This window comes from Oncorhynchus kisutch, unplaced genomic scaffold, assembly GCF_002021735.2.
Source record: "Oncorhynchus kisutch isolate 150728-3 unplaced genomic scaffold, Okis_V2 scaffold648, whole genome shotgun sequence".
Taxonomy (NCBI): Eukaryota; Metazoa; Chordata; class Actinopteri; order Salmoniformes; family Salmonidae; genus Oncorhynchus; species Oncorhynchus kisutch.
The window spans coordinates 39,087-61,242 of NW_022262593.1; the positions used below are offsets into that span (position 1 = coordinate 39,087).

Consider the following 22,156-nt stretch of genomic DNA (forward strand, 5'->3'; position numbering starts at 1 on the left):
GACTCTCTGTTTAGGGCCAAATAGCATTCTAGTTTGCTCAGTTTTTTTGTTAATTCTTTCCAACGTGTCAAGTAATTATCTTTTTGTTTTCTCACCATGATCTCTCTCTGTCCCTCTCTCTGCCACCCCCCACTCCCCACTCTCTCTGTCCCTCTCTCTGTCTCTCTATGTCCCTCTCTCTGTTCCCCCCCTCCACCCCCCCTCCACTCCCCCTCTCTGCCCCCTCCCCTATCAATCCCCCCCCCCCTCCAACCCCCCGCCCCTCTCAGGATGGAGTCAACAGAGAAGTGTGATGTGGTGATTCAACATTTCAACGGAAAGTTTCTGAAGACTCCACCAGGCGTACCAGGTATGAGGAACAGCTACTCCTTTCTGGGTGTGTTGAGTTCAAAGTGCGTCGATTTGTATCTTAAAGGCCAAGTGTAGTTCAAAAATGTAATTTTTCCTGTGTTGTGTATATATATTATATTATATTATTTATTATTGTTATATTATTCTATTATATATATTATATATATTTTCACACTGAGGTTGGAATGATAATGTGAAATAGTGAAAACGATGATAAAGCCCTTTTAAGTGTAAGAGCTGTTTGAAAAAAAACTACCTGAAATTTCCGCCTGTTTTGTTGGGATGGAGTTTTGGCCTACCTGGTGACATCACCAGGCGATACATTATTGAATCGACCAATAAGAAAGAGAGTTCTAAACCTCTCTGCCAATAACAGCTAGTTTTCAGCCCCCGCCCCAGACAGTCCTAGCAGAATTCTTGTTTGAGAAATTGCTCTTTGCTAAGAAGCTATTTCTGTTTCTTGTTGACCATTTTAGTTTAAAACAATCACAGTAAAGTACTTCATTGTTTCCCAGAAAATGATATTGAGATTAAAACAGATGCATTGGACCTTTAATTTCAGCTCTGGAGAAACCTGTTCTGTGTGTCCTGAAAGTACCTCGGGATGATTTTACAAGTGTGTCAATAAATCCCAAAGTAACTGAGTCTCTGACATCCCCTAAAGCCAACAAGCTATCCCCTTCCCTACAAACACAGCCGTAAACGCCCCAGGCGGAACCCTGGTTTACACACAGGCACATAGCTGTCCTAACCTGTCAGCCTGGGGTCCTCATGCCTCTGTGATGGTTCCTGTCTGGCACAAGCTGAGCTCAGTTTCCTACTGCGCTGTGTCTGATGGCACTTCTCTCTCCATGGGCTGTCCTTCTGGCTCAGAGCCTCCAGGTTTTATTCTGAACCACAGGAGGAGGGAGAAGATAGAGAGAGAGATGAGGGGATAGAGAGGAAGATAGAGAGAGATGAGGGGATAGAGAGGAAGATAGAGAGAGATGAGGGGATAGAGAGGAAGATGGAGAGAGATGAGGGGATAGAGAGGAAGATAGAGAGAGATGAGGGGATAGAGAGGAAGATAGAGAGAGATGAGGGGATAGAGAGGAAGATAGAGAGAGAGAGATGTGGGGATAGAGAGGAAGATAGAGAGAGATGAGGGGATAGAGAGGAAGATAGAGAGAGAGATGAGGAAGATAGAGAGGAAGATAGAGAGACATGAGGGGATAGAGCGGAAGATAGAGAGAGAGATGAGGGGATAGAGAGGAAGATAGAGAGAGATGAGAGGAAGATAGAGAGAGAGAGATGAGGGGATAGAGAGGAAGATAGAGAGAGATGAGGGGATAGAGAGGAAGATAGAGAGAGATGAGGGATAGAGAGGAAGATAGAGAGAGATGAGGGATAGAGAGGAAGATAGAGAGAGATGAGGGATAGAGGGGAAGATAGAGAGATGAGGAAGATAGAGAGAGATGGGGGATAGAGGGGAAGATAGAGAGAGATGAGGGATAGAGAGGAAGATAGAGAGAGATGAGGGATAGAGAGGAAGATAGAGAGAGATGAGGGGATAGAGAGGAAGATAGAGAGAGATGAGGGATAGAGAGGAAGATAGAGAGAGATGAGGGATAGAGGGGAAGATAGAGAGATGAGGAAGATAGAGAGAGAAGAGGGGATAGAGAGGAAGATAGGGAGGGAGGTGAGGGGATAGAGAGGAAGATAGAGAGAGATGAGAGGAAGATAGAGAGAGAGAGATGAGGGGATAGAGAGGAAAATAGAGAGAGATGAGGGGATAGAGAGGAAGATAGAGAGAGATGAGGGATAGAGAGGAAGATAGAGAGAGATGAGGGATAGAGAGGAAGATAGAGAGAGATGAGGGATAGAGGGGAAGATAGAGAGATGAGGAAGATAGAGAGAGATGGGGGATAGAGGGGAAGATAGAGAGAGATGAGGGATAGAGAGGAAGATAGAGAGAGATGAGGGGATAGAGAGGAAGATAGAGAGAGATGAGGGATAGAGGGGAAGATAGAGAGATGAGGAAGATAGAGAGAGAAGAGGGGATAGAGAGGAAGATAGGGAGGGAGGTGAGGGGATAGAAGGGAGGGAGGGAGGTGAGGGGATAGAAGGGAGGGAGGGAGGGAGGGAGGGAGGGAGGGCAGTAGATTGTCAAGCGGTCTCTGATCTAGAGATATGATTTGTGAGGTGTATCTGTGTGGCAGACAGGAAGACAGGTGCATGATGGATCACTCCATCTATCTTTGTCTGATACTCCCGGGACACTGCCAGCCTCCTTTTGTACCGTACGTGTGTGTGTGTGTGTGTACGTACGTGTGTGTGCGCACATACGTGCACCTCAGTTCCAGTGAAGTGATAGTGTGTGTAGCCTATGGATTGTAAAGGTGTAACTGATCGTCGCCGTTTGGACTCGGCCAGCAGGTCGTCCTCATAGAGACTCGTAACCAGACTGAATGAGACGGGGATGTAGGAAACCTGTACGATTAGCCACAGTCAGTGGAGTAACATGTGACTATACTGAACAGAGATGTACTACAGTACAGTAGGGTCTGCATCCCAAATGGCACACTATTCCCTATGGGCTCTGGTAGAGGATACAGTAGGGTCTGGATCCATGGAACTCTATTCCCTATGGGCTCTGGTAGAAGATACAGTAGGGTCTGGATCCCCTATTCCCTAGGGGCTCTGGTAGAAGATACAGTAGGGTCTGGATCCCCTATTCCCTATGGCTCTGGTAGAAGATACAGTAGGGTCTGGATCCCCTATTCCCTATGGCTCTGGTAGAAGATAAGGTAGGGTCTGGATCCCCTATTCCCTATGGCTCTGGTAGAAGATACAGTAGGGTCTGGATCCCCTATTCCCTATGGGCTCTGGTAGAAGATACAGTAGGGTCTGGATCCCCTATTCCCTAGGGGCTCTGGTAGAAGATACAGTAGGGTCTGGATCCCCTATTCCCTATGGGCTCTGGTAGAAGATACAGTAGGGTCTGGATCCCCTATTCCCTATGGCTCTGGTAGAAGATACAGTAGGGTCTGGATCCCCTATTCCCTATGGCTATGGTAGAAGATACAGTAGGGTCTGGATCCCCTATTCCCTAGGGGCTCTGGTAGAAGATACAGTAGGGTCTGGATCCCCTATTCCCTAGGGGCTCTGGTAGAAGATACAGTAGGGTCTGGATCCCCTATTCCCTATGGGCTCTGGTAGAAGATACAGTAGGGTCTGGATCCCCTATTCCCTATGGGCTCTGGTAGAAGATACAGTAGGGTCTGGATCCCCTATTCCCTAGGGGCTCTGGTAGAAGATACAGTAGGGTCTGGATCCCCTATTCCCTATGGCTATGGTAGAAGATACAGTAGGGTCTGGATCCCCTATTCCCTAGGGGCTCTGGTAGAAGATACAGTAGGGTCTGGATCCCCTATTCCCTAGGGGCTCTGGTAGAAGATACAGTAGGGTCTGGATCCCCTATTCCCTAGGGGCTCTGGTAGAAGATACAGTAGGGTCTGGATCCCCTATTCCCTAGGGGCTCTGGTAGAAGATACAGTAGGGTCTGGATCCCCTATTCCCTATGGCTCTGGTAGAAGATACAGTAGGGTCTGGATCCCCTATTCCCTAGGGCTCTGGTAGAAGATACAGTAGGGTCTGGATCCCCTATTCCCTAGGGGCTCTGGTAGAAGATACAGTAGGGTCTGGATCCCCTATTCCCTATGGGCTCTGGTAGAAGATACAGTAGGGTCTGGATCCCCTATTCCCTAGGGGCTCTGGTAGAAGATACAGTAGGGTCTGGATCCCCTATTCCCTATGGCTCTGGTAGAAGATACAGTAGGGTCTGGATCCCCTATTCCCTAGGGGCTCTGGTTTAGGGGAATAGGTGTAATCATGTAAAGTGTGTTTAGATAGGTGTAATCATGTAAAGTGTGTTTAGATAGGTGTAATCATGTAAAGTGTGTTCAGATAGGTGATAGGTGTAATCATGTAACGTGTGTTTAGATAGGTGTAATCATGTAAAGTGTGTTTAGATAGGTGATAGGTGTAATCATGTTAAGTACGTTTAGATAGGTGTAATCATGTTAAGTACGTTTAGAGATGGGAAATCAACCATTGTAAAGTATGTTTAGATAGGTGTAATAACCATTGTAAAGTATGTTTAGATAGGTGTAATAACCAATGTAAAGTATGTTTAGATAGGTGTAATAACCAATGTAAAGTATGTTTAGATAGGTGTAATAACCAATGTAAAGTATGTTTAGATAGGTGTAATCATGTAAATTATGTTTAGATAGGTGTAATCTAGAGCCAAGGGTGTTGATTTTTAATCACGATGGTATCCTAATACTGACTTACTTGTTGAATTATTCAACAGAAGGTGACGACAATAGTAATGAATGAGTCTGTATTGACAGAGCTCGTGTTTGATGGTTGCAGCCGGGCTCCACCCCTTTATGTTAATTTATTTATATGTGCACACCCACATGGTGTATTTAGGCAAATACGTGTATTTGGTGTATTTACGCTCACTGAAATCCCTGCGCTCGTCCGTTACTGCTATAATTCAGTCAATGTGTGATGGATTAAAAACGTTCTCACCGTTTAGAGCACCTTCCTCCGTCGTCCAACTGTTGAATTTATTAGAATTAAAAATAAAAGCGTTTTAACAATTTTTGATGACCGTTGCCAATAAAACGCGGAACTTGAAAACATTTAAATCCATTCAGCCCTCTCTCCTCTCTCTCTCTCTCTCTCTCTCTCACCCCGCCCCCCCTCTCTGTCTCTCTCTCTCTCTCTCTCTCTCTCTCTCTCTCTCTCTCTCTCTCTCTCTCTGGCTCTCTCTCACCCCCCCCCCTCTCTGTCTCTCTCTCTCTCTCTCTCTCTCTCTCTCTGGCTCTCTCTCACCCCCGCCCCCCCTCTCTGTCTCTCTCTCTCTCTCTCTCTCTCTCTCTCTCTCTCTCTCTCTCTCTCTGTCTCTCTCTGTCTCTCTCTCTCTCTGTCTCTCTCTCTCTCTCTCTCTCTCTCTCTCTCTGTCTCTCTCTGTCTCTCTCTCTCTCTGTCTCTCTCTCTCTCTCTCTCTCTCTGTCTCTCTCTGTCTCTCTCTCTCTCTCTCTGTCTCTCTCTCTGTCTCTGTCTCTCTCTCTCTCTCTCTCTCTCTCTGTCTCTCTCTCTGTCTCTCTCTCTGTCTCTCTCTTCTCTCTCTCTCTCTCTCTCTCTCTCTCTCTCTCTCTCTCTCTCTCTCTCTTCATAACAGTTGAGGCAAAGCCCTCTAAAGAGGTGGAGACCACAGTGGGACCACACGCTGACAGATTATTCCACTCATCCAATCTGTCTCTTAGCAACCCCTCCATCTTGTTGTGTCATTCTGGCACATTGATGTTTATTCCGGCAGAATCAAGGTCCCATCCACTGAGAGAGAGATTGAGGCTGTGTCCCACATGTCATCCTATTCCCTATATAGTGCACTACTCTTAATCAGAGGCCTATGGCAAATTATTCACTATATAGTGCACTACTATTGACCAGAGCCCTATTCCCTATATAGTGCACTACTCTTGACCAGAGCCCTATTCCCTATATTGTGCACTACTCTATTGGGAATATTTGGGACTCAATTGCTTGTCTTCAGCATTGCATGGTGGTCTTTTACCAAAGTGACTTGTTCCATTATTCTCCTCAGAGGTGATTTAGTTCTAATATGACAGAGGTGATTTAGTTCTAAGAGGTGATTTAGCTCTATGATGACAGAGGTGATTTAGCTCTATTATGACAGAGGTGATTTAGCTCTAATATGACAGAGGTGATTTAGCTCTAATATGACAGAGGTGATTTAGCTCTATTATGACAGAGGTGATTTAGCTCTAATATGACAGAGGTGATTTAGCTCTATTATGACAGAGATAATATAGCTCTGTTATGATAGAGATGATTTAGTTCTATTATGAAAGAGGTGATTTAGTTATAGTATGACAGAGATTATATACAGTGCCTTGCGAAAGTATTCGGCCCCCTTGAACTTTGCGACCTTTTGCCACATTTCAGGCTTCAAACATAAAGACATAAAACTGTATTTTTTTTGTGAAGAATCAACAACAAGTGGGACACAATCATGAAGTGGAACGACATTTATTGGATATTTCAAACTTTTTGAACAAATCAAAAACTGAAAAATTGGGCGTGCAAAATTATTCAGCCCCTTTACTTTCAGTGCAGCAAACTCTCTCCAGAAGTTCAGTGAGGATCTCTGAATGATCCAATGTTGACCTAAATGACTAATGATGATAAATACAATCCACCTGTGTGTAATCAAGTCTCCGTATAAATGCACCTGAACTGTGATAGTCTCAGAGCTCCATTAAAAGCGCAGAGAGCATCATGAAGAACAAGGAACACACCAGGCAGGTCCGAGATACTGTTGTGAAGAAGTTTAAAGCCGGATTTGGATACAAAAATATTTCCCAAGCTTTAAACATCCCAAGGAGCACTGTGCAAGCGATAATATTGAAATGGAAGGAGTATCAGACCACTGCAAATCTATCAAGACCTGGCCGTCCCTCTAAACTTTCAGCTCATACAAGGTGAAGACTGATCAGAGATGCAGCCAAGAGGCCCATGATCACTCTGGATGAACTGAAGAGATCTACAGCTGAGGTGGGAGACTCTGTCCATAGGACAACAATCAGTCGTATATTGCACAAATCTGGCCTTTATGGAAGAGTGGCAAGAAGAAAGCCATTTCTTAAAGATATCCATAAAAAGTGTCATTTAAAGTTTGCCACAAGCCACCTGGGAGACACACCAAACATGTGGAAGAAGGTGCTCTGGTCAGATGAAACCAAAATTGAACTTTTTGGCAACAATGCAAAATGTTATGTTTGGCGTAAAAGCAACACAGCTCATCACCCTGAACACACCATCCCCACTGTCAAACATGGTGGTGGCAGCATCATGGTTTGGGCCTGCTTTTCTTCAGCAGGGACAGGGAAGATGGTTAAAATTGATGGGAAGATGGATGGAGCCAAATACAGGAGCATTCTGGAAGAAAACCTGATGGAGTCTGCAAAAGACCTGAGACTGGGACGGAGATTTGTCTTCCAACAAGACAATGATCCAAAACATAAAGCAAAATCTACAATGGAATGGTTCAAAAATAAACATATCCAGGTGTTAGAATGGCCAAGTCAAAGTCCAGACCTGAATCCAATCGAGAATCTGTGGAAAGTACTGAAAACTGCTGTTCACAAATGCTCTCCATCCAACCTCACTGAGCTCAAGCTGTTTTGCAAGGAGGAATGTGAAAAAATGTCAGTCTCTCGATGTGCAAAACTGATAGAGACATACCCCAAGCGACTTACAGCTGTAATCGCAGCAAAAGGTGGCGCTACAAAGTATTCACTTAAGGGGGCTGAATAATTTTGCACGCCCAATGTTTCAGTTTTGATTTGTTAAAAAAGTTTGAAATATCCAATAAATGTCGTTCCACTTCATGATTGTGTCCCACTTGTTGTTGATTCTTCACAAAAAAATACAGTTTTATATCTTTATGTTTGAAGCCTGAAATGTGGCAAAAGGTCGCAAAGTTCAAGGGGGCCGAATACTTTCGCAAGGCACTGTAGTTCTAATATTACAGAGATAATATAGTTCTATTATGACAGAGATAATATAGCTCTATTATGACAGAGATAATATAGTTCTATTATGACAGAGATGAAACCCCAGATGGCTGTGTGTGGGTACAAGCGTTCATTTGTGCGTGTGATACCAATTATACCCTGGTTCCAGCCCTGTCAACTCAGAGAGAGGACAAGGATTCAGTCTGTCACAGCCTCCAGTGGCGTGTGTGGATGTGTGGGGTGACCCGTCAAATTGGGATCCTCTCTACTCTCTAAGGCTGGTAAAAATGGGGAAATCAAGCTGCCAGAAAGAGGTTAACTACAACCCACAGGGTTTGTTCTCTGCTATAGACACACTCAGAGGGAATACGTCTCCCCAGCTAGGATCTGTTCATTTATCTCCCTTGTTTATCTGCTTGCTAATCCATTAGTTTGGGCTTTCCACTGGATTTGATAGAGGGGTTTCAGACATCATCTCTGTGGTTGATTAGGAGGCTTTCCTCTCTGATACCCTGTTGGCTGGGATGGTTTCTAGTCAGACCAGATGGTACTGGGGTTGACTAGGAGGTTACAGTATGGGGATCCTTCCTCTCTAATACCCTGTAGACAGTTGGCTGGGATGGTTTCTAGTCAGACCAGATGGTACTGGGGTTGACTAGGAGGTTACAGTATGGGGATCCTTCCTCTCTGATACCCTGTAGACAGTTGGCTGGGATGGTTTCTAGTCAGACCAGAGGTAGTACTGGGGTTGACTAGGAGGCCTTCCTCTCTGATACCCTGTAGACAGTTGGCTGGGATGGTTTCTAGTCAGACCAGAGGTGGTTCTGGGGTTGACTAGGAGGCTACAGTATGGGGATCCTTCCTCTCTGATACCCTGTAGACAGTTGGCTGGGATGGTTTCTAGTCAGACCAGATGGTACTGGGGTTGACTAGGAGGCCTTCCTCTCTGATACCCTGTAGACAGTTGGCTGGGATGGTTTCTAGTCAGACCAGAGGTGGTTCTGGGTTTTTTCCAGCTGTAGTACACGGCACCGCGCTCTCACTCTAACCCTGTCATGTTACTGTCCACTTCACTTCCTGTGTGTCCTGTTTGAACAATGACTTCACTTGTCTGTCTGTCAGGAGAGGTTGTCTGTCTGTCTGTCTGGGGTGAGGAGAGGTTCTCTGTCTGTCTGGGGTGAGGAGAGGTTGTCTGTCTGTCTGTCTGGGGTGAGGAGAGGTTGTCTGTCTGTCTGTCTGGGGTGAGGAGAGGTTCTCTGTCTGTCTGTCTGTCTAGGGTGAGGAGAGGTTGTCTGTTTGTCTGTCTGGGGTGAGGAGAGGTTGTCTGTCTGTCTGGGGTGAGGAGAGGTTGTCTGTCTGTCTGTCTGTCTGTCTGGGGTGAGGAGAGGTTGTCTGTCTGTCTGTCTGTCTGTCTGGGGTGAGGAGAGTTTGTCTGTCTGTCTGGGGTGAGGAGAGGTTTGTCTGTCTGTCTGGGGTGAGGAGAGGTTGTCTGTCTGTCTGTCTGGGGTGAGGAGAGGTTTGTCTGTCTGTCTGGGGTGAGGAGAGGTTTGTCTGTCTGTCTGGGGTGAGGAGAGGTTGTCTGTCTGTCTGGGGTGAGGAGAGGTTGTCTGTCTGTCTGGGGTGAGGAGAGGTTTGTCTGTCTGTCTGGGGTGAGGAGAGGTTGTCTGTCTGTCTGGGGTGAGGAGAGGTTTGTCTGTCTGTCTGGGGTGAGGAGAGGTTTGTCTGTCTGTCTGGGGTGAGGAGAGGTTATCTTTCTGTTCCCTATGTAGTACACTACTTTGACCAGAGCATGTCAGCAATAGATTTCCATTTGGGACGCAGACATCATTTCTTTATATTTTATTTTACTAATCAAGTCAGTTAAGAACAAATTCTTATTTTCAATGACGGTCTAGGAACAGTGGGTTAACTGGTCTAGGAACAGTGGGTTAACTGGTCTAGGAACAGTGGGTTAACTGGTCTAGGAACAGTGGGTTAACTGGTCTAGGAACAGTGGGTTAACTGGTCTAGGAACAGTGGGTTAACTGGTCTAGGAACAGTGGGTTAACTGGTCTAGGAACAGTGGGTTAACTGGTCTAGGAACAGTGGGTTAACTGGTCTAGGAACAGTGGGTTAACTGGTCTAGGAACAGTGGGTTAACTGGCCTTGGAACAGTGGGTTAACTGGTCTAGGAACAGTGGGTTAACTGGTCTAGGAACAGTGGGTTAACTGGTCTAGGAACAGTGGGTTAACTGGTCTAGGAACAGTGGGTTAACTGGTCTAGGAACAGTGGGTTAACTGGTCTAGGAACAGTGGGTTAACTGGTCTAGGAACAGTGGGTTAACTGGTCTAGGAACAGTGGGTTAACTGGTCTAGGAACAGTGGGTTAACTGGTCTAGGAACAGTGGGTTAACTGGTCTAGGAACAGTGGGTTAACTGGTCTAGGAACAGTGGGTTAACTGGTCTAGGAACAGTGGGTTAACTGGTCTTGGAACAGTGGGTTATCTGGCCTAGGAACAGTGGGTTAACTGGCCTTGGAACAGTGGGTTAACTGGTCTAGGAACAGTGGGTTAACTGGTCTAGGAACAGTGGGGTTAACTGGCCTTGGAACAGTGGGTTAACTGGCCTTGGAACAGTGGGTTATCTGGCCTAGGAACAGTGGGTTAACTGGCCTTGGAACAGTGGGTTAACTGGCCTTGGAACAGTGGGTTAACTGGTCTAGGAACAGTGGGTTAACTGGCCTTGGAACAGTGGGTTAACTGGCCTTGGAACAGTGGGTTAACTGGTCTAGGAACAGTGGGTTAACTGGCCTAGGAACAGTGGGTTAACTGGTCTAGGAACAGTGGGTTAACTGGTCTAGGAACAGTGGGGTTAACTGGTCTAGGAACAGTGGGTTAACTGGCCTTGGAACAGTGGGGTTAACTGGTCTAGGAACAGTGGGTTAACTGGTCTAGGAACAGTGGGTTAACTGGTCTAGGAACAGTGGGGTTAACTGGTCTAGGAACAGTGGGGTTAACTGGTCTAGGAACAGTGGGTTAACTGGCCTTGGAACAGTGGGGTTAACTGGTCTAGGAACAGTGGGTTAACTGGCCTTGGAACAGTGAGTTAACTGGTCTAGGAACAGTGGGTTATCTGGCCTAGGAACAGTGGGTTAACTGGCCTAGGAACAGTGGGTTAACTGGTCTAGGAACAGTGGGTTAACTGGTCTAGGAACAGTGGGTTATCTGGCCTAGGAACAGTGGGTTAACTGGCCTTGGAACAGTGGGTTAACTGGTCTAGGAACAGTGGGTTAACTGGCCTTGGAACAGTGGGTTAACTGGCCTTGGAACAGTGGGTTATCTGGCCTAGGAACAGTGGGTTAACTGGCCTTGGAACAGTGAGTTAACTGGTCTAGGAACAGTGGGTTATCTGGTCTAGGAACAGTGGGTTAACTGGCCTAGGAACAGTGGGTTAACTGGTCTAGGAACAGTGGGTTAACTGGTCTAGGAACAGTGGGGTTAACTGGTCTAGGAACAGTGGGTTAACTGGCCTTGGAACAGTGGGGTTAACTGGTCTAGGAACAGTGGGTTAACTGGTCTAGGAACAGTGGGTTAACTGGTCTAGGAACAGTGGGGTTAACTGGTCTAGGAACAGTGGGGTTAACTGGTCTAGGAACAGTGGGGTTAACTGGTCTAGGAACAGTGGGTTAACTGGCCTTGGAACAGTGGGGTTAACTGGTCTAGGAACAGTGGGTTAACTGGCCTTGGAACAGTGGGGTTAACTGGTCTAGGAACAGTGGGGTTAACTGGTCTAGGAACAGTGGGTTAACTGGCCTTGGAACAGTGGGTTAACTGGCCTAGGAACAGTGGGGTTAACTGGTCTAGGAACAGTGGGTTAACTGGCCTTGGAACAGTGGGTTAACTGGTCTAGGAACAGTGGGTTATCTGGTCTAGGAACAGTGGGTTAACTGGTCTAGGAACAGTGGGTTAACTGGTCTAGGAACAGTGGGTTAACTGGCCTTGGAACAGTGGGTTAACTGGCCTTGGAACAGTGAGTTAACTGGTCTAGGAACAGTGGGTTATCTGGCCTAGGAACAGTGGGTTAACTGGCCTTGGAACAGTGGGTTATCTGGCCTAGGAACAGTGGGTTAACTGGCCTTGGAACAGTGGGTTAACTGGCCTTGGAACAGTGAGTTAACTGGCCTTGGAACAGTGGGTCATCTGGCCTAGGAACAGTGGGTTAACTGGCCTTGGAACAGTGGGTTATCTGGCCTAGGAGCAGTGGGTTAACTGGCCTTGGAACAGTGGGTTAACTGGTCTAGGAACAGTGGGTTAACTGGTCTAGGAACAGTGGGTTAACTGGCCTTGGAACAGTGGGTTAACTGGCCTTGGAACAGTGGGTTATCTGGCCTAGGAACAGTGGGTTAACTGGTCTTGGAACAGTGGGTTAACTGGTCTAGGAACAGTGGGTTAACTGGCCTTGGAACAGTGGGTTAACTGGCCTTGGAACAGTGGATTAACTGGTCTATGAACAGTGGGTTAACTGGTCTAGGAACAGTGGGTTATCTGGCCTAGGAACAGTGGGTTAACTGGCCTTGGAACAGTGGGTTATCTGGCCTAGGAACAGTGGGTTAACTGGCCTTGGAACAGTGGGTTAACTGGTCTAGGAACAGTGGGTTAACTGGTCTAGGAACAGTGGGTTATCTGGCCTAGGAACAGTGGGTTAACTGGCCTTGGAACAGTGGGTTAACTGGTCTAGGAACAGTGGGTTAACTGGCCTTGGAACAGTGGGTTAACTGGCCTTGGAACAGTGGGTTATCTGGCCTAGGAACAGTGGGTTAACTGGCCTTGGAACAGTGGGTTAACTGGCCTTGGAACAGTGGGTTATCTGGCCTAGGAACAGTGGGTTAACTGGCCTTGGAACAGTGGGTTAACTGGCCTTGGAACAGTGGGTTAACTGGTCTAGGAACAGTGGGTTAACTGGCCTTGGAACAGTGGGTTAACTGGTCTAGGAACAGTGGGTTAACTGGTCTAGGAACAGTGGGTTATCTGGCCTAGGAACAGTGGGTTAACTGGCCTTGGAACAGTGGGTTAACTGGCCTTGGAACAGTGGGTTAACTGGCCTAGGAACAGTGGGTTAACTGGCCTAGGAACAGTGGGTTAACTGGCCTAGGAACAGTGGGTTAACTGGCCTAGGAACAGTGGGTTAACTGGCCTTGGAACAGTGGGTTAACTGGCCTTGGAACAGTGGGTTAACTGGTCTAGGAACAGTGGGTTAACTGGCCTTGGAACAGTGGGTTAACTGGTCTAGGAACAGTGGGTTAACTGGCCTTGGAACAGTGGGTTAACTGGCCTTGGAACAGTGGATTAACTGGTCTATGAACAGTGGATTAACTGGTCTAGGAACAGTGGGTTAACTGGCCTTGGAACAGTGGGTTAACTGGCCTTGGAACAGTGGGTTAACTGGTCTAGGAACAGTGGGTTAACTGGCCTTGGAACAGTGGGTTAACTGGTCTAGGAACAGTGGGTTAACTGGCCTTGGAACAGTGGGTTAACTGGCCTTGGAACAGTGGATTAACCCACTGGCCTTGGAACAGTGGGTTAACTGGCCTTGGAACAGTGGGTTAACTGGTCTAGGAACAGTGGGTTAACTGGCCTTGGAACAGTGGGTTAACTGGTCTAGGAACAGTGGGTTAACTGGTCTAGGAACAGTGGGTTATCTGGCCTAGGAACAGTGGGTTAACTGGCCTTGGAACAGTGGGTTAACTGGCCTTGGAACAGTGGGTTAACTGGCCTAGGAACAGTGGGTTAACTGGCCTAGGAACAGTGGGTTAACTGGCCTAGGAACAGTGGGTTAACTGGCCTAGGAACAGTGGGTTAACTGGCCTTGGAACAGTGGGTTAACTGGCCTTGGAACAGTGGGTTAACTGGTCTAGGAACAGTGGGTTAACTGGCCTTGGAACAGTGGGTTAACTGGTCTAGGAACAGTGGGTTAACTGGCCTTGGAACAGTGGGTTAACTGGCCTTGGAACAGTGGATTAACTGGTCTATGAACAGTGGATTAACTGGTCTAGGAACAGTGGGTTAACTGGCCTTGGAACAGTGGGTTAACTGGCCTTGGAACAGTGGGTTAACTGGTCTAGGAACAGTGGGTTAACTGGCCTTGGAACAGTGGGTTAACTGGTCTAGGAACAGTGGGTTAACTGGCCTTGGAACAGTGGGTTAACTGGCCTTGGAACAGTGGATTAACTGGTCTAGGACCAGTGGATTAACTGGTCTAGGAACAGTGGGTTAACTGGCCTTGGAACAGTGGGTTAACTGGTCTAGGAACAGTGGGTTAACTGGCCTTGGAACAGTGGGTTAACTGGCCTTGGAACAGTGGGTTAACTGGTCTAGGAACAGTGGGTTAACTGGCCTAGGAACAGTGGGGTTAACTGGTCTAGGAACAGTGGGTTAACTGGTCTAGGAACAGTGGGGTTAACTGGTCTAGGAACAGTGGGTTAACTGGCCTTGGAACAGTGGGGTTAACTGGTCTAGGAACAGTGGGTTAACTGGTCTAGGAACAGTGGGTTAACTGGTCTAGGAACAGTGGGGTTAACTGGTCTAGGAACAGTGGGGTTAACTGGTCTAGGAACAGTGGGTTAACTGGCCTTGGAACAGTGGGGTTAACTGGTCTAGGAACAGTGGGTTAACTGGCCTTGGAACAGTGAGTTAACTGGTCTAGGAACAGTGGGTTATCTGGCCTAGGAACAGTGGGTTATCTGGCCTAGGAACAGTGGGTTAACTGGCCTAGGAACAGTGGGTTAACTGGCCTAGGAACAGTGGGTTAACTGGTCTAGGAACAGTGGGTTATCTGGCCTAGGAACAGTGGGTTAACTGGCCTTGGAACAGTGGGTTAACTGGTCTAGGAACAGTGGGTTAACTGGCCTTGGAACAGTGGGTTAACTGGCCTTGGAACAGTGGGTTATCTGGCCTAGGAACAGTGGGTTAACTGGCCTTGGAACAGTGGGTTAACTGGCCTTGGAACAGTGAGTTAACTGGTCTAGGAACAGTGGGTTATCTGGTCTAGGAACAGTGGGTTAACTGGCCTAGGAACAGTGGGTTAACTGGTCTAGGAACAGTGGGTTAACTGGTCTAGGAACAGTGGGGTTAACTGGTCTAGGAACAGTGGGTTAACTGGCCTTGGAACAGTGGGGTTAACTGGTCTAGGAACAGTGGGTTAACTGGTCTAGGAACAGTGGGTTAACTGGTCTAGGAACAGTGGGGTTAACTGGTCTAGGAACAGTGGGGTTAACTGGTCTAGGAACAGTGGGGTTAACTGGTCTAGGAACAGTGGGTTAACTGGCCTTGGAACAGTGGGGTTAACTGGTCTAGGAACAGTGGGTTAACTGGCCTTGGAACAGTGGGGTTAACTGGTCTAGGAACAGTGGGGTTAACTGGTCTAGGAACAGTGGGTTAACTGGCCTTGGAACAGTGGGTTAACTGGCCTAGGAACAGTGGGGTTAACTGGTCTAGGAACAGTGGGTTAACTGGCCTTGGAACAGTGGGTTAACTGGTCTAGGAACAGTGGGTTATCTGGTCTAGGAACAGTGGGTTAACTGGTCTAGGAACAGTGGGTTAACTGGTCTAGGAACAGTGGGTTAACTGGCCTTGGAACAGTGGGTTAACTGGCCTTGGAACAGTGAGTTAACTGGTCTAGGAACAGTGGGTTATCTGGCCTAGGAACAGTGGGTTAACTGGCCTTGGAACAGTGGGTTATCTGGCCTAGGAACAGTGGGTTAACTGGCCTTGGAACAGTGGGTTATCTGGCCTAGGAACAGTGGGTTAACTGGTCTAGGAACAGTGGGTTAACTGGTCTAGGAACAGTGGGTTAACTGGCCTTGGAACAGTGGGTTAACTGGCCTTGGAACAGTGGGTTATCTGGCCTAGGAACAGTGGGTTAACTGGTCTTGGAACAGTGGGTTAACTGGTCTAGGAACAGTGGGTTAACTGGCCTTGGAACAGTGGGTTAACTGGCCTTGGAACAGTGGATTAACTGGTCTATGAACAGTGGGTTAACTGGTCTAGGAACAGTGGGTTATCTGGCCTAGGAACAGTGGGTTAACTGGCCTTGGAACAGTGGGTTATCTGGCCTAGGAACAGTGGGTTAACTGGCCTTGGAACAGTGGGTTAACTGGTCTAGGAACAGTGGGTTAACTGGTCTAGGAACAGTGGGTTATCTGGCCTAGGAACAGTGGGTTAACTGGCCTTGGAACAGTGGGTTAACTGGTCTAGGAACAGTGGGTTAACTGGCCTTGGAACAGTGGGTTAACTGGCCTTGGAACAGTGGGTTATCTGGCCTAGGAACAGTGGGTTAACTGGCCTTGGAACAGTGGGTTAACTGGCCTTGGAACAGTGGGTTAACTGGCCTTGGAACAGTGGGTTAACTGGCCTTGGAACAGTGGGTTAACTGGTCTAGGAACAGTGGGTTAACTGGCCTTGGAACAGTGGGGTTAACTGGTCTAGGAACAGTGGGTTAACTGGCCTTGGAACAGTGGGGTTAACTGGTCTTGGAACAGTGGGGTTAACTGGTCTAGGAACAGTGGGTTAACTGGCCTTGGAACAGTGGGTTAACTGGCCTAGGAACAGTGGGGTTAACTGGTCTAGGAACAGTGGGTTAACTGGCCTTGGAACAGTGGGTTAACTGGTCTAGGAACAGTGGGTTATCTGGTCTAGGAACAGTGGGTTAACTGGTCTAGGAACAGTGGGTTAACTGGTCTAGGAACAGTGGGTTAACTGGCCTTGGAACAGTGGGTTAACTGGCCTTGGAACAGTGAGTTAACTGGTCTAGGAACAGTGGGTTATCTGGCCTAGGAACAGTGTGTTAACTGGCCTTGGAACAGTGGGTTATCTGGCCTAGGAACAGTGGGTTAACTGGCCTTGGAACAGTGGGTTATCTGGCCTAGGAACAGTGGGTTAACTGGTCTAGGAACAGTGGGTTAACTGGTCTAGGAACAGTGGGTTAACTGGCCTTGGAACAGTGGGTTAACTGGCCTTGGAACAGTGGGTTATCTGGCCTAGGAACAGTGGGTTAACTGGTCTTGGAACAGTGGGTTAACTGGTCTAGGAACAGTGGGTTAACTGGCCTTGGAACAGTGGGTTAACTGGCCTTGGAACAGTGGATTAACTGGTCTATGAACAGTGGGTTAACTGGTCTAGGAACAGTGGGTTATCTGGCCTAGGAACAGTGGGTTAACTGGCCTTGGAACAGTGGGTTATCTGGCCTAGGAACAGTGGGTTAACTGGCCTTGGAACAGTGGGTTAACTGGTCTAGGAACAGTGGGTTAACTGGTCTAGGAACAGTGGGTTATCTGGCCTAGGAACAGTGGGTTAACTGGCCTTGGAACAGTGGGTTAACTGGTCTAGGAACAGTGGGTTAACTGGCCTTGGAACAGTGGGTTAACTGGCCTTGGAACAGTGGGTTATCTGGCCTAGGAACAGTGGGTTAACTGGCCTTGGAACAGTGGGTTAACTGGCCTTGGAACAGTGGGTTATCTGGCCTAGGAACAGTGGGTTAACTGGCCTTGGAACAGTGGGTTAACTGGCCTTGGAACAGTGGGTTAACTGGTCTAGGAACAGTGGGTTAACTGGCCTTGGAACAGTGGGTTAACTGGTCTAGGAACAGTGGGTTAACTGGCCTTGGAACAGTGGGTTAACTGGCCTTGGAACAGTGGATTAACCCACTGGCCTTGGAACAGTGGGTTAACTGGCCTTGGAACAGTGGGTTAACTGGTCTAGGAACAGTGGGTTAACTGGCCTTGGAACAGTGGGTTAACTGGTCTAGGAACAGTGGGTTAACTGGTCTAGGAACAGTGGGTTATCTGGCCTAGGAACAGTGGGTTAACTGGCCTTGGAACAGTGGGTTAACTGGCCTTGGAACAGTGGGTTAACTGGCCTAGGAACAGTGGGTTAACTGGCCTAGGAACAGTGGGTTAACTGGCCTAGGAACAGTGGGTTAACTGGCCTAGGAACAGTGGGTTAACTGGCCTTGGAACAGTGGGTTAACTGGCCTTGGAACAGTGGGTTAACTGGTCTAGGAACAGTGGGTTAACTGGCCTTGGAACAGTGGGTTAACTGGTCTAGGAACAGTGGGTTAACTGGCCTTGGAACAGTGGGTTAACTGGCCTTGGAACAGTGGATTAACTGGTCTATGAACAGTGGATTAACTGGTCTAGGAACAGTGGGTTAACTGGCCTTGGAACAGTGGGTTAACTGGCCTTGGAACAGTGGGTTAACTGGTCTAGGAACAGTGGGTTAACTGGCCTTGGAACAGTGGGTTAACTGGTCTAGGAACAGTGGGTTAACTGGCCTTGGAACAGTGGGTTAACTGGCCTTGGAACAGTGGATTAACTGGTCTAGGACCAGTGGATTAACTGGTCTAGGAACAGTGGGTTAACTGGCCTTGGAACAGTGGGTTAACTGGTCTAGGAACAGTGGGTTAACTGGCCTTGGAACAGTGGGTTAACTGGCCTTGGAACAGTGGGTTAACTGGCCTTGGAACAGTGGGTTAACTGGCCTTGGAACAGTGGGTTAACTGCCTGTTCAGGGGCAGAACGAAAGATTTGTACCTTGTCAGCTCGGGGAGTCGATCTTGCAACCTTTCGGTTACTAGTCCAACGCACTAGGCTACCCTGCCGCACCAGGCAACAGAGACAGGACTTCCCCTCCGGGTTCATTAGGGTTAGCTTCACGTATCTCTCTAAGAGGAGAGTGATTTAACGACAACAACTGGTTGTAACAACACGTTTAGAGCAGAAAAGAACTTGGGACTTGACTCTTCTCCCCCCAGAGACACAGTTCCCTGGTGCCACATCAGAGTGATAATTACATGTATTTCAGCTGCTGATTTCATCAGGTGTTTATTACAGTGTGTTGAGCAGGAGAATGATTGATGTGTCTCCGTGACAACACAAACAAAGGCCTAGCTCAGATCCACATCATCGCAGAGGCACGGGAGATAACATTATAATGAGAAAATGGTTGAAGGGAAATGATCTTTTAATACTGAACTATCTGATGGAAAGTCTTTTATCTGTTAATAACCTTCTGTGTTCCCTCCACCGATAGGAGACAGAGAGAGACAACAAAATAACCTAGGTCACGTCCCCAATGGCACCCTGTTCACTATAGAGGGACCTATTGGGCTCTACTCCACCATGTTCACTATAGAGGGACCCATTGGGCCTTGTTCACTATAGAGGGACCTATTGGGCCCTGTTCCCTATAGAGGGACCCATTGGGCCCTGTTCACTATAGAGGGACCCATTGGGCTCTACTCCACCCTGTTCCCTATAGAGGGACCCATTGGGCCCTGTTCCCTATAGAGGGACCTATTGGGCCCTGTTCCCTATAGAGGGACCCATTGGGTTCTACTCCACCCTGTTCCCTATAGAGGGACCGATTGGGCCCTGTTCCCCAGAGAGGGACCCATTGGGCTCTACTCCACCCTGTTCCCTATAGAGGGACCGATTGGGCCCTGTTCCCTATAGAGGGACCCATTGGGCTCTACTCCACCCTGTTCCCTATAGAGGTACCTGTTGGGCCCTGTTCCCTATAGAGGGACACATTGGGCTCTACCCCACCCTGTTCCCTATAGAGGGACCCATTGGGCTCTACTCCACCATGTTCACTGTAGAGGGACCTATTGGGCCCTGTTCACTATAGAGGGACAGCAACAACCAATCCATAGAGAAGTGATACGACAAGGTCAATTTTAAACCAACATGAAGTGACTAGTCTAAGCTGATTATGTTTCTGTTTCTATTCCCAGTGCTGCTTCCTTCCTGTTTCCTCCCGCTGGTCTCCATGGAGATCCCATGTCAAACAGTTGGCTGTATTTACCTAAACAAACCAATGCCAGTGTGGAGAGCAAACTCCACAGTTAATCCTGGACAGATTTTAATTTCTGATAAACGGAAAATAAACACCATGAATGTGTCCCAAATGACACCCTGTTCTCTATTTAGTGCACTACTTTAGACCAGGACACATAGGGTAGTGCACTACTTTAGACCAGGAAACATAGGGTAGTGCACTACTTTAGACCAGGACACATAGAGTAGTGCACTACTTTAGACCAGGAAACATAGGGTAGTGCACTACTTTAGACCAGGAAACATAGGTTAGTGCACTAATTTAGACCAGGACACATAGAGTAGTGGACTAATTTAGACCAGGACACATAGAGTAGTGCACTACTTTAGACCAGGACACATAGGGTAGTGCACAACTTTAGACCAGGACACATAGGGTAGTGCACTACTTTAGACCAGGACACATAGAGTAGTGCACTACTTTAGACCAGGACACATAGGGTAGTGCACTACTTTAGACCAGGACACATAGAGTAGTGCACTACTTTAGACCAGGACACATAGAGTAGTGCACTACTTTAGACCAGGACACATAGGGTAGTGCACTACTTTAGACCAGGACACATAGAGTAGTGCACTACTTTAGACCAGGACACATAGAGTAGTGCACTACTTTAGACCAGGAAACATAGGTTAGTGCACTAATTTAGACCAGGACACATAGAGTAGTGCACTACTTTAGACCAGGACACATAGGGTAGTGCACTACTTTAGACCAGGACACATAGAGTAGTGCACTACTTTAGACCAGGACACATAGAGTAGTGCACTACTTTAGACCAGGAAACATAGGTTAGTGCACTAATTTAGACCAGGACACATAGAGTAGTGCACTACTTTAGACCAGGACACATAGGGTAGTGCACTACTTTAGACCAGGACACATAGGGTAGTGCACTACTTTAGACCAGGAAACATAGGTTAGTGCACTAATTTAGACCAGGACACATAGAGTAGTGCACTACTTTAGACCAGGACACATAGGGTAGTGCACTACTTCAGACCAGGACACATAGAGTAGTGCACTACTTTAGACCAGGACACATAGGGTAGTGCACTACTTTAGACCAGGACACATAGGGTAGTGCACTACTTTAGACCAGGACACATAGAGTAGTGCACTACTTTAGACCAGGACACATAGAGTAGTGCACTACTATAGACCAGGACACATAGAGTAGCTATGACCGACACAGAGCGGTGCACTACTTAGACCAGGACACATAGAGTAGTGCACTACTTTAGACCAGGACACATAGAGTAGTGCACTACTTTAGACCAGGACACATAGAGTAGTGCACTACTTTAGACCAGGACACATAGAGTAGTGCACTACTTTAGACCAGGACACATAGAGTAGTGCACTACTTTAGACCAGGACACATAGAGTAGTGCACTACTTTAGACCAGGACACATAGAGTAGTGCACTACTTTAGACCAGGACACATAGAGTAGTGCACTACTTTAGACCAGGACACATAGAGTAGTGCACTACTTTAGACCAGGACACATAGAGTAGTGCACTACTTTAGACCAGGACACATAGAGTAGTGCACTACTTTAGACCAGGACACATAGAGTAGTGCACTACTTTAGACCAGGACACATAGAGTAGTGCACTACTTTAGACCAGGACACATAGAGTAGTGCACTACTTTAGACCAGGACACATAGAGTAGTGCACTACTTTAGACCAGGACACATAGAGTAGTGCACTACTTTAGACCAGGACACATAGAGTAGTGCACTACTTAGACCAGGACACATAGAGTAGTGCACTACTTTAGACCAGGACACATAGAGTAGTGCACTACTTTAGACCAGGACACATAGAGTAGTGCACTTCTTGCGAAATGAAATAAACAATTAAAATTAACAGTAAATATTTAACTCACAGAAGTTCCAAAAGAATAAAGACATTACGAATATAATTTCATGTATATATACAGTGTTGTAACGATGTACAAATAGTTAAAGTACAAAAGGGGAAATAAATAAGCATAAATATGGGTTGTATTTACAATTGTGTTTGTTCTTCACTGGTTGCGCTGTTGTGGTATTACACCCAGTAGATATGGGAGTTTAACAAAAATTGGGTTTGTTTTCAAATTCTTTGTGGATCTGTGTAATCTGTGGAAAATGTGTGTCTCTAATATGGTCATACATTGAGCAGGAGGTTAGGAAGTGCATCTCAGTTTCCACCTCATTTTGTGGGCAGTGTGCATATAGTATTCTCTTGAGAGCCAGGTCTGCCTACGGCGGCCTTTCTCAATAGCAAGGCTATGCTCACTGAGTCTGTACATAGTCAAACCTTTCCTTAAGTTTGGGTCAGTCACAGTGGTC

General features: G+C 47.2%; 1 protein-coding gene across 1 annotated transcript in view; it reads left to right on the plus strand.

Moving 5' to 3' along the window:
• The first annotated feature begins 269 nt into the window (after nucleotides 1-269).
• The window catches only part of LOC116360985 (RNA-binding motif, single-stranded-interacting protein 3-like), a 61,624-nt gene continuing 39,737 nt past the window's right edge, over nucleotides 270-22,156 (plus strand). The window contains exon 1 of the mRNA XM_031815842.1: nucleotides 270-349. The gene's annotated coding sequence lies outside the window, so the exon portion shown is untranslated. The remainder of the gene's footprint in view (nucleotides 350-22,156) is intronic.